The sequence below is a fragment of the Pleurodeles waltl genome, chromosome 1_1 (genome assembly GCF_031143425.1).
Source record: "Pleurodeles waltl isolate 20211129_DDA chromosome 1_1, aPleWal1.hap1.20221129, whole genome shotgun sequence".
Classification (NCBI taxonomy): Eukaryota; Metazoa; Chordata; class Amphibia; order Caudata; family Salamandridae; genus Pleurodeles; species Pleurodeles waltl.
In genome coordinates, this window is record NC_090436.1 from 499,549,888 (window position 1) to 499,565,622 (window position 15,735).

Genomic DNA, 15,735 nt, shown 5'->3' on the forward strand with positions numbered 1-15,735 from the left:
TCAGCTGTAGCCTATTAGGAAGGCCTTTATCTAAATTGAGAAACAGAGCATTTCAATAATCCATTTTAGATATTACCAAAGCTAAAGTGGCAGCAACTCTCCATTTATGCTGAAGAAAAGCAAAAACTTTCCTTAACATTTTAATCAACCATAAACCAATTTTGACCATGTGGTTTACCTGATATTTGAAGGACAGTTGATTGTCAAACATAATACCCAGATTTTTGCTAACATTAGAAGGGGTAGGAAGAGAACCATAGTCTGATGGCAACCAGCGTGGATTCCAGTATTTAACACCAGATCCAAAACAGAGAATTTCAGTCTTAGAAGCATTCAATTTCAACCAGTTAGACCCCATCCAGTTGCTAACCTCCTTCATACGAAGGTTAAAACGGTCCGCCACCTCCTCCCAGTTTTTATTAACTGGGATAATAATCTGAGTGTCATCTGAGTATGAAGAGGGGATAAAGCCAAAAGAACGAACCAAGTTGGCTAGCGGGGCAACATAGATATTGAACAAGGTAGGGCTCAATGAGGAACCCTGTGGAGTCCCACAAGGAAGGAGGTAAGGTGTGGAATCAAAGTTACCACATCTTACCGTAGTCCATCTGTTAGTTAAAAAAGATTCTAACAATTTCAAGTCCCCATCTCTGACACCTACTTGATAGAGACGGGCTGTCAAAATCTGGGAAGAAATAGTATCAAAGGCTGCAGAGAAATCTAATAGAACTAGAATGGCACCTTGTCCTCCACCAACAAGTCTACGAATAGAATCAGTGGAGGAGATAAGGGCCGTTTCCGTACTATGAGCTTTCCTGAAGCTATGCTGCGAGGGATCTAAAGCTTCCACTTCCCCAAGAAAATCCGCTAGTGCATATATACTTCCCCCTATATGAGAACTTCACTGCCAGGAGTTTGTTGCAACACAGTGCCCTACTCTGCCCTTTTTTGGAACTCCTTGCAAATACGCTCTTGAGCAGATCCTTTGCTGTGCTTTCTAATGGTACTGCAAGCCACAGAGCCAGCTTTAAACAGTCCACTAAACAGTTGGATTCATGTATAAAAGGTATCTACATAAGTGTTATGACCTTCTTGAGTCCTTCCCTGTGTATACTCTTGGACTGTACACATAACCAGTAGAGCTCTCATACAACATGTACACTTTGATAGCATAAGAAGCTCTTTTATTAGGTATGTACTATTGAAACAGCAGTTGCAGGTTGTATAATATCAAGGACTCACCAACTGCTATATTCTTTCCAGGAGTATAAATCTCTGTAAACTTGGCAGACAAATGTTCTATGACAGGTTGAATTTTAAATAATCGGTCCTGGTCTGGGTGGTATCTCAGCAATGCAGCAATGCAGCAGAAAAGTCATTGAAGTGCAGCATCCCCTGCAATATCAAAAACCTCTCTCTTCTCATGGGCAGTGTGAAAGAGGATGTTCCCCAAACTGCATGAGTAGACCAGTAGGACTGTATGTTTGGTTAGTGGACCATGATCATCTTCAGCGTTAGGCCCAGAATTCTTTTCAGCTCCCCAAGTGCAGTGGGAGTCCAAACGCATGCCCTAGAGTAAGGCACCAGTAAGCCTCCATGTTCCTTCAGAAACTATCCAACATGCAAATATGTTTGCTGCACAATTTCCTTGAGGAAATCTGTCAACACCAGGACAGTGCGCGCTATACGGGCATCTAGAATGCAAAAACCCAACACTCGCAAGATAATGTAATTTAGGCATTGTGATGATATGTTATTGTTTAACCTTTTGCATTGCAGAATTCCATCCAAAAGATTAATTTGTAAGGTGCTTATAAATACTGTACATTTGCAATGTATTGCTGCAGACATTCAGAGTGTGTTAGGGTGTGGTCCCTTTCCAGGGCCTTCTAGAGACTTTCCCTGCAACATGCCTGGGCGTGGTTCTAGGCTGGGCCAAGACTCTATAAAAGAGAGTCAGCCCAACTTTCAGTGCTCACTATTCAGAGGTCCCGGTGCAGAGCAGCAGCTTCTTCCTGAGCTCCTGTCCCGGAGGCCTATTTGGATTTTCCAGTCTTCTGCACTCATCTCTCATTGGTGATCACTGTTTCCAGGTGGTAAGACGGTGTTTGGACATTTCCCAACACCGTAATTGAGAATATTCATATTCTTGACTTTAATTCTTAAATGAATAACAGATTACTTGTGCGCTGCCATTTTTTGACATTTGTATGGTGGTTTGCAAATAGGGAGGACGCGCAATTTATTCCATAAAGATTTGACTTCGTTATTACATTGTTGTTCATTGCATGCTGATATTTCTTGACATTTACATGATGTTTTACGAGTTGGCAAGACGTGCAACTCATTTCATGAGCATTTAACTTTGTTGTTTATTGCGCGCTACATTTTCTTGACATTTACATGGTGGCATACGAATCGGCGAAACGCGCAATTCACTTCTCGTGTGTAATTCATGCTGTTCTTTGTGCGCTACCATTTTCTGGCATTTACATGGTGGCATTCGAATCGGCAACACGTGCGATTCTTTCCTTGAGTGTTTTTTCATGTTATTCATTGTGCGCTACCATTTCTTGGCATTTGCATGGTGGCATTTGAATCGTCAAGACGCGCGATTCTTTCCCTGAGTGCTTTTCATGTTGTTCATTGTGCGCTACCTTTTCTTGGCATTTGTATGGTGGCATTTGAATCGGCAAGACGTGCAATTCTTTCCTCGTGTATAAATAATGTAAATTACTGTGCGCTACTATTCTAAGACATTTTCTTGGTAGCATTTCAAGTTGACACGCTGCGTGATTTATTCCTTGAATCTACGTTGTGTGATTTCATGGTGCACATTCCTTTATGGTGTTTAATACTCATTTAAAAATCTGCAATGTGCGCATTTCACTTCCCAATGTTTTTTTCTGAGAAGAACACAACAATACCAGAGTTCTAGATATAATGCTGTGTGTTCCTGATATGTATTCTTAAAAGGAGATTCATATGGTTGTTTAGAAATTGCTCAGAGTGTTTCCTGATTCTCATGCTAAAGAAAGTATTCGAATCTGAAAGTCCTATTTAACTTTTCCTGTTTCCTCCTCAGGTATTCGGTCATCTAAAGCCTAGTCAGTTTTAGGACTATTTTAGGGTTGTTCATGTTTTTCGGAAAAAAGACGAAGCTTAGAGTTGTAGCATGGTACTGAATTCATGAGATGTAATTTTGATGTTGTGTTTTAACCTTTTGCTTCCTACAGGTCTCCTTCCCAGCTGTTCCCGTCCTACTCCCCTTTTCCCCACTTGGACTCTCTTAGACTCTGTGATAAATCTAATCAGAGTATTGGAGCTGTCTTGTGATGGAAGTGTTGGGAACGTGCACAGACCCCGAGGATCTGGTGACTCTGACAGAATAGTGAGCCCACGAATTATTATCCTCCTGGTTTGTGTATGTTCTCAGCATGGCCACACTGGACGAGCTAGTCAAGGCTATCACCCAGCTCCAGTCAGAAGTGGTATCATCAAAGGATTTGACAAATAGTCTAGCTGAGAGGGTGAGTCAGTTACAGAATAAGGTTGAGAAGAAAGAACAAAGTCCCACAGGTGTGTCTTGGCCAGGTACTTCTTTTCAGACTTCTGGAGGTAATCCAACTAACATTTCCCTCAATGTTCCTTCAGCCATTCCTTTAGCTCCCCCAGAACGCTTCTCAGGTGATCCCTTGAAAGCGCAATCTTTTCTGGTTCAAGTGGAACTTCACTTCACCTGCAGACCACATACTTTCCCCGATGCCCAGTCAAAAAGTAGCTTTCTTGTTGTCATATCTGTCTGGAGATGCAGCTACCTGGGCTATTCCTCTTGTGCGTAAAAATAGTCCCCTGTTGTACAACTGGAAAAATTTTGTTCGTGAATTTGAGAGAGTTTTCGATCGTAGAACTGTAACACAGTCAGCAGATCGTGAAGTATTAGACTTACGCCAAGGGAATCAGGACTTAGGGGGTCATTCCGACCCTGGCGGTCCATGACCGCCAGGGCCGGGGACCGCGGAAGCAGCGCCAACAGGCTGGCGGTGCTTCCTGGGCCATTCTGACCGCGGCGGTAAAGCCGCGGTCAGAAAAGGGCAACCGGCGGTTTCCCGCCGGTTTACCCCTGGCCCAGGGAATCCGCCATGGGGATTCCGACCCCCTTCCCGCCACCCTGTTTCTGGCAGTTCTTACCGCCAGGAACAGGATGGCGGGAACGAGTGTCGTGGGGCCCCTGGGGGCCCATAAAGATTTTCAGTGTCTGCAAAGCAGACACTGAAAATCACGACGGGTGACACTGCACCCGTCGCACCCCTACAACTCCACCGGCTCCATTGGGAGCCGGCTTCATTGTTGAGGGGGGTTTCCCGCTGGGCCGGCGGGCGGCCTTCTGGCGGTCGCCCGCCGGCCCAGCGGGAAAGCCAGAATGGCCGCCGCGGTCTTTTGACCGCAGTGCAGTCATTCGGCGGTTCCCTCCAGGCGGGCGGCTCCCGCCGCCCGCCGGGGTCAGAATGACCCCCTTAGTGTCATATTTAGCCAACTTTAATCGGCTGGTCGCTGAGACATCCTGGGCTGAAGAAAAACAAGCGGCCTTGTTTTACAGGGGACTCAAAAAGGAGCTAAAAGACATCTTAGCGCAAATCGACCCACAACCTGCAAACTGTCAAGATTTAATAAACCTTGTCTTGAGGCTTGATCATCGTTTAAATGAACGAAAAGGAACACGTAAAAAGACTGAAAAACATTCTTGGCATGTTCATGATAACAAAGACTCAAGAACTCCGAGAGAAAGAACGTCGGAACCAGTGGAAATTGGAACCATCAGGAGACCTTTGAACAAAGATGAAAAGGACCTACGCAGAAAAAATGGGCAATGTCTCTATTGTGGGCGGAAAGGTCATTTCGCCAAAGATTGTACAATCAAAACAAAAAGCAAACGAGGCCCAGTTCAGAAAGTTGCAACCAATGCATCAGTTCAGTCGGAAAATCTAAAGCACCCAAGTTGCAGAGAAGGGTTGCTCTTGGGTGTCACCATGGATCCTTCACAATCCAAACATCTAAAATTGGGAATAAGAGTTCAGGTCAAGAAAAAAGACCTATTTCAAGAAGGCTCTAGTCGACTCTGGGGCTACCGGAAACTTTGTTGACGCCCAATTGGTTTGTGCATGGGGGATCCCATGTATTGAAAAGAAGACCCCGGAAACCATCCAGGCAGTTGATGGAAAACTCTTGACTGGAGGTCCAATAACCCTTCAGACTGTCCCCTTGACAATAATTTGTGAAGGTAAAAATCAAAGAAAGAAACATAAAGAGGAACTCATCCTTGACGTGATCCATGCTCCCCAGTATGGGATCATCCTTGGCTTGTCATGGTTAACTCCTCACAATCCAGAGATTAATTGGGCAGAACGAAAGATCGTGTTCTCATCAGTGCTATGTAAAGAACATTGTCTCCAAAGGACTCAAGAATCGGAAGTTCGCCATTCTTACATAGCTACCGCCGCAGAGAAAGAAGTTCAGTTGCCCAAACAGTATTCGTCTTATGAAGATGTATTTGATGAGAAGGAAGCAGAGAACTTACCTCCTCATAGATCTTATGACTGTCAAATTGATCTAGTCCCAGGGGGGATACTTCCCAACTGTCGTGTGTATGCCCTGTGAGAACATGAAAATCAACATTTACGAAAATACTTGGATCAATTCTTAGAGAATGGTTTCATTCGCCCCTCTAAGTCTCCCACAGCTTCTCCTTTGTTTTTTGTTCCAAAAGCGAACGGAGAGCTTCGAACTTGTATCGACTATAGGGGCTTGAATAAAATCACCATCAAGAACAAATATCCTTTGCCTCTAATTCCGGTCCTACTGGAACAAGTAAAGAAAGCAAAAATCTACACGAAGCTTGATCTTCGAGGTGCTTACCATTTGGTCAGAATGAGAGAGGGTGACGAATGGAAAAGGGCATTCAAAACAAGATATGGCCTTTTTGAATACACGTCATGCCTTTTGGTCTGTGCAATGCTCCAGTAGCATTTACATTTTTCTTAAATGTCGTTCTTAGAGAGTACCTCGATATCTTTGCCATAGTTGACATTGATGACATTTTGATCTACTCAGACAATGAGAATGAACATGTTCAACATGTCAAGAAAATTTTGGCAGCCCTTCGTAAACACCATTTATATTGCAAGCTAACCAAGTGTGAGTTTCATGTTAGCACAGTTGAGTTTTTAGGGGTTATGCTTACCCCTCAAGGTATGGTGATGGCAGAAAGGAAAGTAAAAGCCATATCTGAATGGCCCATCCCAAAGACTGTTCGTGATGTACAATGTTTCCTGGGCTTTGCAAATTTTTACCGGAGGTTCATCAATCATTTCTCCCAGACAGTGGCTCCAATTACCAAGTTATTAAGAAAGAAAGAAAAATGTGTATGGTCCCCAGAAGCAGACCAAGCCTTTTCAACTTTGAAAGAAGCTTTCTCCACTGCCCCAGTCTTGACTCATCCAGATGCGGATCGACCTTTCATAGTGGAAGCTGATGCTTCAGATGTGGCGATAGGAGCAGTCTTGTCACAACGAAACAAAGACACTGGTCAGCTTCATCCTGTAGCTTACATGTCTCGGAAGTTGAACGAAGCCGAACAGAACTATGTCATTGCTGAAAAAGAGCTTCTGGCGATTCGTGACGCCTTTAAAGAATGGAGACATCCTGTGTTGGTAGCTAAATATACTGTCACAGTATATACTGATCATCGCAATCTTCAATTCATGAGTTCTGCCAGACTTTTGACTCCTCGGCAATTACGCTGGATGCTGTTTTTTGCCGAGTTTGATTTTGTGGTAACCTTCCGGGCTGGTAAAGATAATCGCAAAGCTGACGCTTTGTCCCGCCAAGAGTCTACCACATTGCCTGCAGTTCAAACCTCCAGAGCTATCATTGCTCCTGACAAGGTCCTATGTATCATAAAAACAGAAGATTTCTTTGAAGACATCCGCAATTCATTCACTGTTGAAAAATGGCAGGCGTGGGCCCAAGCAGATCCGAAAAGATCAATCAAGCAAGGATTACCCTTTCACGATGCTCGTTTGTTCGTGCCCACTACCAAACTTCGCAAGATAGTGTTTCATTGGTTGCATGTTATACCTACAGCAGGTCACCCTGGTACTCCTAAAACTCTTGAATTAATCCAATGCTATTTTTGGTGGCCTACCTTAACAAAGGATGTAAAAACAATGGTAAACAACTGCGAAGTCTGTGCTCGCACTAAAACAAGTCATTCAAAACCGAAAGGGTTGTTACACCCACTCCCAACCCCAAGTTGTCCGTGGGAACACATCTCTTTCGACTTTATTACAGGTCTGCCAGTGGGTCAACAGCATTCAGTAATTCTGGTGGTAGTAGATAGTCTCACGAAATATGGACATTTCATTGCCTGTAAGAAATTACCCACCTCTAGTGAACTGGCAACTATCTTACTGAATAGAGTGGTTCGTTATCATGGACTGCCAAAAGTGATCCTCTCCGATCGGGGATCGCAATTTGCCTCCAACTTCTGGAAGACATGGTGTAAAACACTCCAAGTGACATCTTCCCTATCTACTAGCCACCATCCTCAAACAGATGGTCAAACGGAGAGACTAAATCAGACTTTGAAGCAATACCTACGTGCTTACGCTGAAAAAACACTTAATTAATGGACATCAATTCTCTGGTTAGCTGAGTTAGCCTACAACAACTCCTTCCACACTTCTACTGGCGTTACACCCTTCTTTGGTTTGTTTAGCTATCATCCTGACACCTTGCCCATCACAATTCCTCAAGAATGATCTCTCACTCCGGCTGTGTCAGAAATCATTCAACATTTGCATCAAACTCCGAAATCGATTCAACAACAGTTAGAAAAAGCCCCAAAAAAATACCAAAAGCATTATGACAAGAAACATTGTGAGGGACCGCAGTATCAACCTGGTGACAAAGTGTGGCTTTCCACAAAACATATAGCCTTCAAGAAGAAGCACATGTTTAACCCCAAATTTATAGGTCCTTACACTGTTCTTCAGCAAATCAATCCTGTGACCTATAAACTACAATTGCCAAAATCATTACGGATTCATCCAGCGTTCCATACTTCCCTCTTAAAAAATGCAGTCCAAAAGGTCCACCCTCATCCAGCTCCAGTTCTAGTACAGGGGGAAGAAGAATATGAAGTCAAGAAAGTGTTGGACTCTAAACTGAGAGGGCGTAACCTATGGTACTTAATCTCATGGAAAGGTTATGGCCCTGAAAGTAATTCATGGGTTTCCGCATCTGATGTTCATGCTCCAGTACTTGTGAGACGCTTTCATCGTTTCAATCCAGATCAACCAGGCCCTAGAGCGTGCCTGGGAGAGGGGAGTACTGTCATAACCAGGACAGTGCGCGCTCTACGGGCATCTAGAATGCAAAAACCCAACACTCGCAAGATAATGTAATTTATGCATTGTGATGATATGTTATTGTTTAACCTTTTGCACTGCAGAATTCCATCCAAAAGATTAATTTTTAAGGTGCTTATAAATACTGTACATTTGCAATGTATTGCTGCAGACAGTCAGAGTGTGTTATAGTGTGGTCCCATTCCAGGGCCTTCTAGAGACTTTCCCTGCAACATGCCTGGGCATGGTTCTAGGCTGGGCTAAGACTCTATAAAGGAGAGTCAGCCCAACTTCCAGTGCTCACTATTCAGAGGTCCCTGTGCAGAGCAGCAGCTTCTTCCTGAGCTCCTGTCCCGGAGGCCTATTTGGATTTTCCAGTCTTCTGTACTCATCTCTCATTGGTGATCACTGTTTCCAGGCGGTAAGACGGTGTTTGGACATTTCCCAACACCGTAATTGAGAATTTTCATATTCTTGACTTTAATTCTTAAATGAATAACAGATTACTTGTGCGCTGCCATTTTTTGACATTTGTATGGTGGTTTGCAAATAGGGAGGACGTGCAATTTATTCCATAAACATTTGACTTCGTTATTACATTGTTGTTCATTGCGCACTGATATTTCTTGACATTTACATGATGTTTTACGAGTTGGCAAGACGTGCAACTTGTTTCATGAGCATTTAACTTTGTTGTTCATTGCGCGCTACCTTTTCTTGACATTTACATGGTGGCATACGAATCGGCGAAACGCGCAATTCACTTCTCGTGTGTAATTCATGCTGTTCATTGTGCGCTACCATTTTCTGGCATTTACATGGTGGCATTCGAATCGGCAACACACGCGATTCTTTCCTTGAGTGTTTTTTCATGTTATTCAGTGTGCGCTACCATTTCTTGGCATTTGCATGGTGGCATTTGAATCGACAAGACGCGCGATTCTTTCCCTGAGTGCTTTTCATGTTGTTCATTGTGCGCTACCTTTTCTTGGCATTTTTATGGTGGCATTTGAATCGGCAAGACGCGCAATTCTTTCCTCGTGTATAAATAATGTAAACTACTGTGCGCTACTATTCTAAGACATTTTCTTGGTAGCATTTCAAGTTGACACGTTGCATGATTTATTCCTTGAATCTACGTTGTGTGATTTCATGGTGCACATTCCTTTATGGTGTTTAATACTCATATAAAAATCTGCAATGTGCGCAATTCACTTCCCAATGTTTTTTCTGAGAAGATCACAACAATACCAGAGTTCTAGATGTAATGCTGTGTGTTTCTGATATGTATTCTTAAAAGGAGATTCATATGGTTGTTTAGAAATTGCTCAGAGTGTTTCCTGATTCTCATGCTAAAGAAAGTATTCAAATCTGAAAGTCCTATTTAACTTTTCCTGTTTCCTCCTCAGGTATTCGGTCATCTAAAGCCTAGTCAGTTTTAGGACTATTCTAGGGTTGTTCATGTTTTTCGGAAAAAAGACGAAGCTTAGAGTTGTAGCATGGTACTGAATTCATGAGATGTAATTTTGATGTTGTGTTTTAACCTTTTGCTTTCTACAGGTCTCCTTCCCAGCTGTTCCCGTCCTAATCCCCTTTTCCCCACTTGGACTCTCTTAGACTCTGTGATAAATCTAATCAGAGTATTGGAGCTGTCTTGTGGTGGAAGTGTTGGGAACGTGCACAGACCCCGAGGATCTGGTGACTCTGACAAAATCTGCATACAAAAAAAGGTGGCAGTCAATAGGCAAAGTGATTTGCTGTACTGACCTTAAATCCATCTTCTCCAGTGGATGAGGGAATTACTGGCTGAACTAAATTAGGAGTCTGCCAAGCATGCACTCTGTCTGTGCTTAGGGTCCTTTCTGCGTGCACTCTACACTGGTCTGCACTGTCACTAGTTCTTTGATGCACAGTTAGTGCTTTCAAAGAGACATCAAAACTACTTGGCCCATGTTCTTCTGAAACAGTGGAAGATAAGCTGTCATCGGAAGGAACTCAGACTGAAAAATCACTCCCAGATCCTGGTCAATGAACCTCTCTCTCTCTGAAACTGTCTCAGTATCACTTCCTGCCTCAGAGCACCATTCCCTTATTTGAGCTACACCCTCACAAGCAGTCATTCAATGAGATGCTAATCGCTGGTTTCTAACTAAAACCTTCTGACCTAGGTTGAATAGAGAGGTATGTGTAGAACTAATTGCTGTGTGTGGGGGGGACAAAAAGGTATTCTATAGAGTAAAAGAATGTAATGCTGTCAGAGTGTAATACAGCATGATCACAAGAACAACAGTCTTAAAATCACACTTATCTGACACAAAGAATTTCTCCCAACATCTTACGCTGACACAAATGTCTCTGAACATCCAACACTGTCAAAAGCCTCTCCAAAAAAGCTAAGTTAAAGAGATAAGAAAAATATTAGTTCATGTTGCGACACACACAATAAGAAAAAAGCACATATTACTACATTTGGCCCTGACGCCTGGAGAAAAATCTTTGCAAGATGTACTCCTTGTGAAAGAGCAGAAAATGGGTGACTCACAATGAAGTTAGCCATTTGCACTATGTGTCCCTTGGCTTACACCCACCAGAGCCCATGTCAGGTTATGATCTGTTCTTTCACATAGTACTTTCCCACAGCACAATTTATATCATTGTGAAAATGGGTAGGCGCACTGCAGCCATTTATCAGTGACTGTGACATTCATTTAGTAGGTATACTCAGCTTGGCTGAATCCACTTCCACCACTTCTCAGCTATTCACCCATACAATTTTGCTTCTGCCCCCCATTGCATAGAGCAATGCATCAGCCCACCCTCCATGGACTTCTAAAAATACTGTGGCCATACTGAAATGAATGACTTAATAACTAATCACTGGCTGATGTGGGCTCACCATTACCTCGTGATCTAAGCTTTCCTGGGTGTAAATAAAATGTGAATGTCATACCAATCAGTGACTGAACTCTACAGGGGCCCAAGCAGCCTGCCCATGGAAAGGAAACCAACAAGAAAATATAGTGACCCCAGCAGAGATCCACCTGTGAGTGGGGAGTAACCAAGAAAGCTTTGATACATTTAAAAAAATGGCTGCCAAATGTTCTCTTTTCAAGGTTAGGGGCCATTCTGGCACCACAAGCAAGGGTTGACCACACCAGGGGGTCTGACCCTTTACAGAACGTAAGACATCCCTGGTGTCTAGTGGAATCCCTGCTTGTGGATTGCAGTGCAGTGGTGATCCACAAGCATAGGTATGTTTCCTTAAGACATTGCTGGAAGGAGGAAACTCTCCCCTTCCCAACAATGTCTTTGCACCTTTTTGCTGCCCGGTAAAGGCATCAGGCAGCACAAAACTAAAATACTAAATGACTGCTAGTTTTTCACTTACCTGGGGCTGACTTTGTGTACCCTCTTGGTGCTGGGTACCCCCCAGGGAAAGGAAGACAAAAATAAATAAATACATGGTCGCTGGGCAGTGTTGACCGTGGCCGGGGGGCTGACCCACCAACTTCTAAATCATTCTCCTTGGTTCCAAATGGTTCTGGCTTGTGGACTGTAGTGTATCCACGACCCATGAGCAAGGATCAATTTGAAAAAGGCATCACTGGAAGGGGGCGAGTCTGCCATTTCCAGTGATGCCTTTATAATGTTTGCGCTGCCTGGGAAAGCTGAAAAGACCCTAGAAAGCACAAAACTAAAAACAAATATGGCTGCCCAATTTCCCTTCCCTGCGGCTCATTGAGCCTCCCATCCGGAAACTATCAGCCCCCTAGGTAAGGGAAAACACAAAACAATAGTGTATGCCCCTGGAGGGTTCCTCCAAACCCCCCAATTCTAAAATAATCAAATCCCTGGTGCATCTGCTATACACAAGTAGGGTCAATTTAAGAAAGGCATCACTGTAAAGGGGAGACTCTCCCTTTCCAGCAATGCTGCTGTCAAATTTTGAAAGGCAGGCTGGAGGGGCAAAAACCCACTGGACATGCAAGGAGCTTTCTTACTTGCCCCTCTTCATGCTGTCTGGTGGAATCTGTGACATCAGCATGCCATGCAGCATGCTTACTACACTGATGGGTATGGGCTCATGCGGAAGCGATTGTGCATCAGCCCTCACTACAACCACTATGCGGAGAAGCCCCTGGTCAGAGAAACTTTGCTTCCCCCACTACCCCCCAGGAGGACGATCTGCTGATGTCCTCTGCACAGCAGAGAGAATGCAGAGAAAGTCAAAGGGTCATCCTATGCATTAATGAGTCAATGTATCACAAACGTTTTTTGCCAATCTTTTGGTAAAACTCCCCCTGAAGTCAGTATGCTACACTTGGTTGATAGTGGAGGAGCTCTTCAGCATCTGTTGAGATGAAGTGTGGTACCACAGGCAGAATTTTGACTTGCTGGTTTCTCTGAGGGCTCGGCTACATCTACGATCAGTATAAGACTTTCTCCTGCTATGCTCAGTTTGTAACACAAGTACCTGGGCTGCTCATAGAGGGGAAGAGATGCACTGGCATCAAGGACAAGCAAATAGTTCAGGTAAATAAGGCCTAGATGGTGGACTACTCAAGGCAAGAGTGTGTCCAAGGAATCCAGAGGGTCTTCAGCCAAGCTGACCTGGGCTGAAATGATAACCAACATCTGTATTATGAATGGGTCAAACTGATTCTTCACACACCAACAGACTGTCCTTGCAGTTGATTTTCTCACTGTATACCTGCTCAAGAAACAGGTAGTGTCCCTGAAGACAGAGAAGAAAATGTTTATATAATTTCAGCCAAGATCATTTGCGGGTCAATGATGGCTGGTTGTGTGCAATTAAGAACTAGCTTAGAACTCCTGATTACCTACATGCTTATATATGAGGGCTTCCTGTTTCCTTTTGGGTTCCCCCCAGGCTAGTGGCTGACCCAAATCTCCAGATACATGTGTGCCTCTTCCACCACTAAGTTGTGGCTACAAGCAGCCATTTCTGAGATACACACAAATCGTTTCAAACTTGTAAGTGACAAGTATGAGAGACCATTTTATTTACTGCACTTCATAGAATCAGCTGACCAGAATCTGTGTGAACTGTTTTAGACAGCTCCAGTATTAGAGAGCCAGAACCCCTAGCCCCACTATATTGGATACTTAATTAAAGTTTAGACTGTACAGTTGCTCCCCTAGCAGTCAGGAACACCATTACACATTATTTGGTGTCTCCAGTTTGCTTTTGGGGATTAGATACAGGCACCACTGCATTGGATTATTAACACAGATTTTTTATTTAACCTGGGTTTTCTAAAAAATGTGGATCCACAAATTACAACCAGTTGTGCAGAAAAAGCGTCATGGCAATTAAGAGTGTGCCCCATGTTGATATTTCACTTTTTTAAAACTTCAGAAATTTGTGTTGTTTGCAAACATTTCACCTTTGACACGAGTGGAAATCATGATTTATGTGGTAATTTGATAAAAGATTTACTTTTTATCCAGCCCTGCCATAATATAGGTGTGCAGAACATATACTTTGCAGACAACAGCTGTAGCCCAATTCACAAAATGTAAGCTGGGAGTTAAACTTTTATGAGCGAAGATAATCTTTGTAAAACCGCTTTTGGTTTTCACAAAAGTTGATTTTACACTGTTAAAATAAGTTAGTTACACAAAGAGCTTTGCATGACTAAAGTTCCTCCAAGGAGAAGTAAGAGAATGGGGAATGTGCATGGAAGGACTGGGTTGTGCTGAAAGTGTGTCAACCTATGCATTTGTGACTACTCACATTCCATACTTACAAAAAGGTTGAAATTTCCACTTACCAAAAGTAGGAATGAAGCCCTTTTGTGTGTGTGTGTGGAGGGAGGGGGGAACACACCAAATTTGGTGGGGTTTATGGGAGGTGGAATATCCAAAAGAAAATATTGTTTCCTCATGGAGAAGTTTAAAAAATGCCATTGCACTGTGATGACATTTCCCCAGTACACATGCACAAATGCATCTTTAAAGTTGCGACAGCAAACTCAGAAGTCTAGAATACCTGAAAATCTATGAATGATGCAGGTTTCCAATCGCAAACATGGAATCCTCTGGAATGTGCAGAATGAGTAAATAGACACCCATGCTAGGTCAGATAAGTCCAGCTTCATATTTACGCTTTTTAAACATGTTCTTCTCTTCAGTGCTACTGTGCATAGAAAAGCTTAGCAAAATGTAAACTTACAAAGGAAAAATTGTGCATAAGTGTGTTTTCCTTCAAATGCAGGACAAATATGCAACAAGTGTAAATCATATTCTTCAGATCACATTAAGGCTAGCTGGATTCTTTTACCGCACCATTTACTTTGCTAAAGGTTTACACAAAGGGCAACTTGAACACATCTCAAAGAATGAGAATCAAGCTTAACAAAATCAACAAAGGACAATAATTTAGAAGATTATAAAAGTTTGAGATGTAAAATATTGCACACCCCTTTTTTTGTGTTTTGCATTTCTTCATTTTGGTTTTGTGAGTATGAAACATGGAACACCAATGGTGGGGAGGGACAAAATGGGCATGCATTCCAGGAAATACTTGCAACCTGAAACTATTAGCACTTCCATGCTGGGGAAAGGAGGGAGCGGTGGGGATGGGAGGAGCTGCGTGGGAGTGCTGCTTGTTTGTGAGGTGGGATGCGAAGTCTGAAAAAGGTCAATGAGTCAGGGTACCGAGGTTCGAGCTCCTGTGAGAGCCATCTTTTGGTTAGAGAAAGAGTGAGGGCTGGCGCTGCTGGAAGGGGCATTGACATGGAGGGAGAGGCACAACATGGTGATGTGTGGGGGGCAGTGATCACAGGGTCCATAGAAACCCTGAGAAAGGGCATCAACATCTTGAGGAATACAACAGTGTAGTCTTGGAGATAAAGAATGATACACTCATGGAAAGCAGCCAAAATCACTGCTGATAGCCATTCATCATGAGTGTGCCGTGTTGGGGAGCACCAGTGACGTAGTATGGAAATTTTTACTCTGGGAAGTCCTGTGTGCAACAGGCAGTGCTGTGGATGGGAGGATCAGTGTACAGAAAAGGGGGACAGAAGTGGTAGGGTCTCCGTGAGTGTGGAGATCACAGCTGCCGAGAAGGACTGGATCAATGGGCAGTCGCATATGATGTTTAGCATGTCACACCTATGTGTGAGGTATCACCAGCAGGTTGCGTGGGGCTAGAGGCCCACCACATTCAGTTTCACAGGTGTACAGTGTCAGTCATGCAACAGCTTGAATAGGCAGAACTTCAAGTGTGCCTCCTTCACACCGTGATCTAATGCCTCCAAGAGATCAGGCTAGTACTCAGGCTCATAGTTCCTCTGCAATC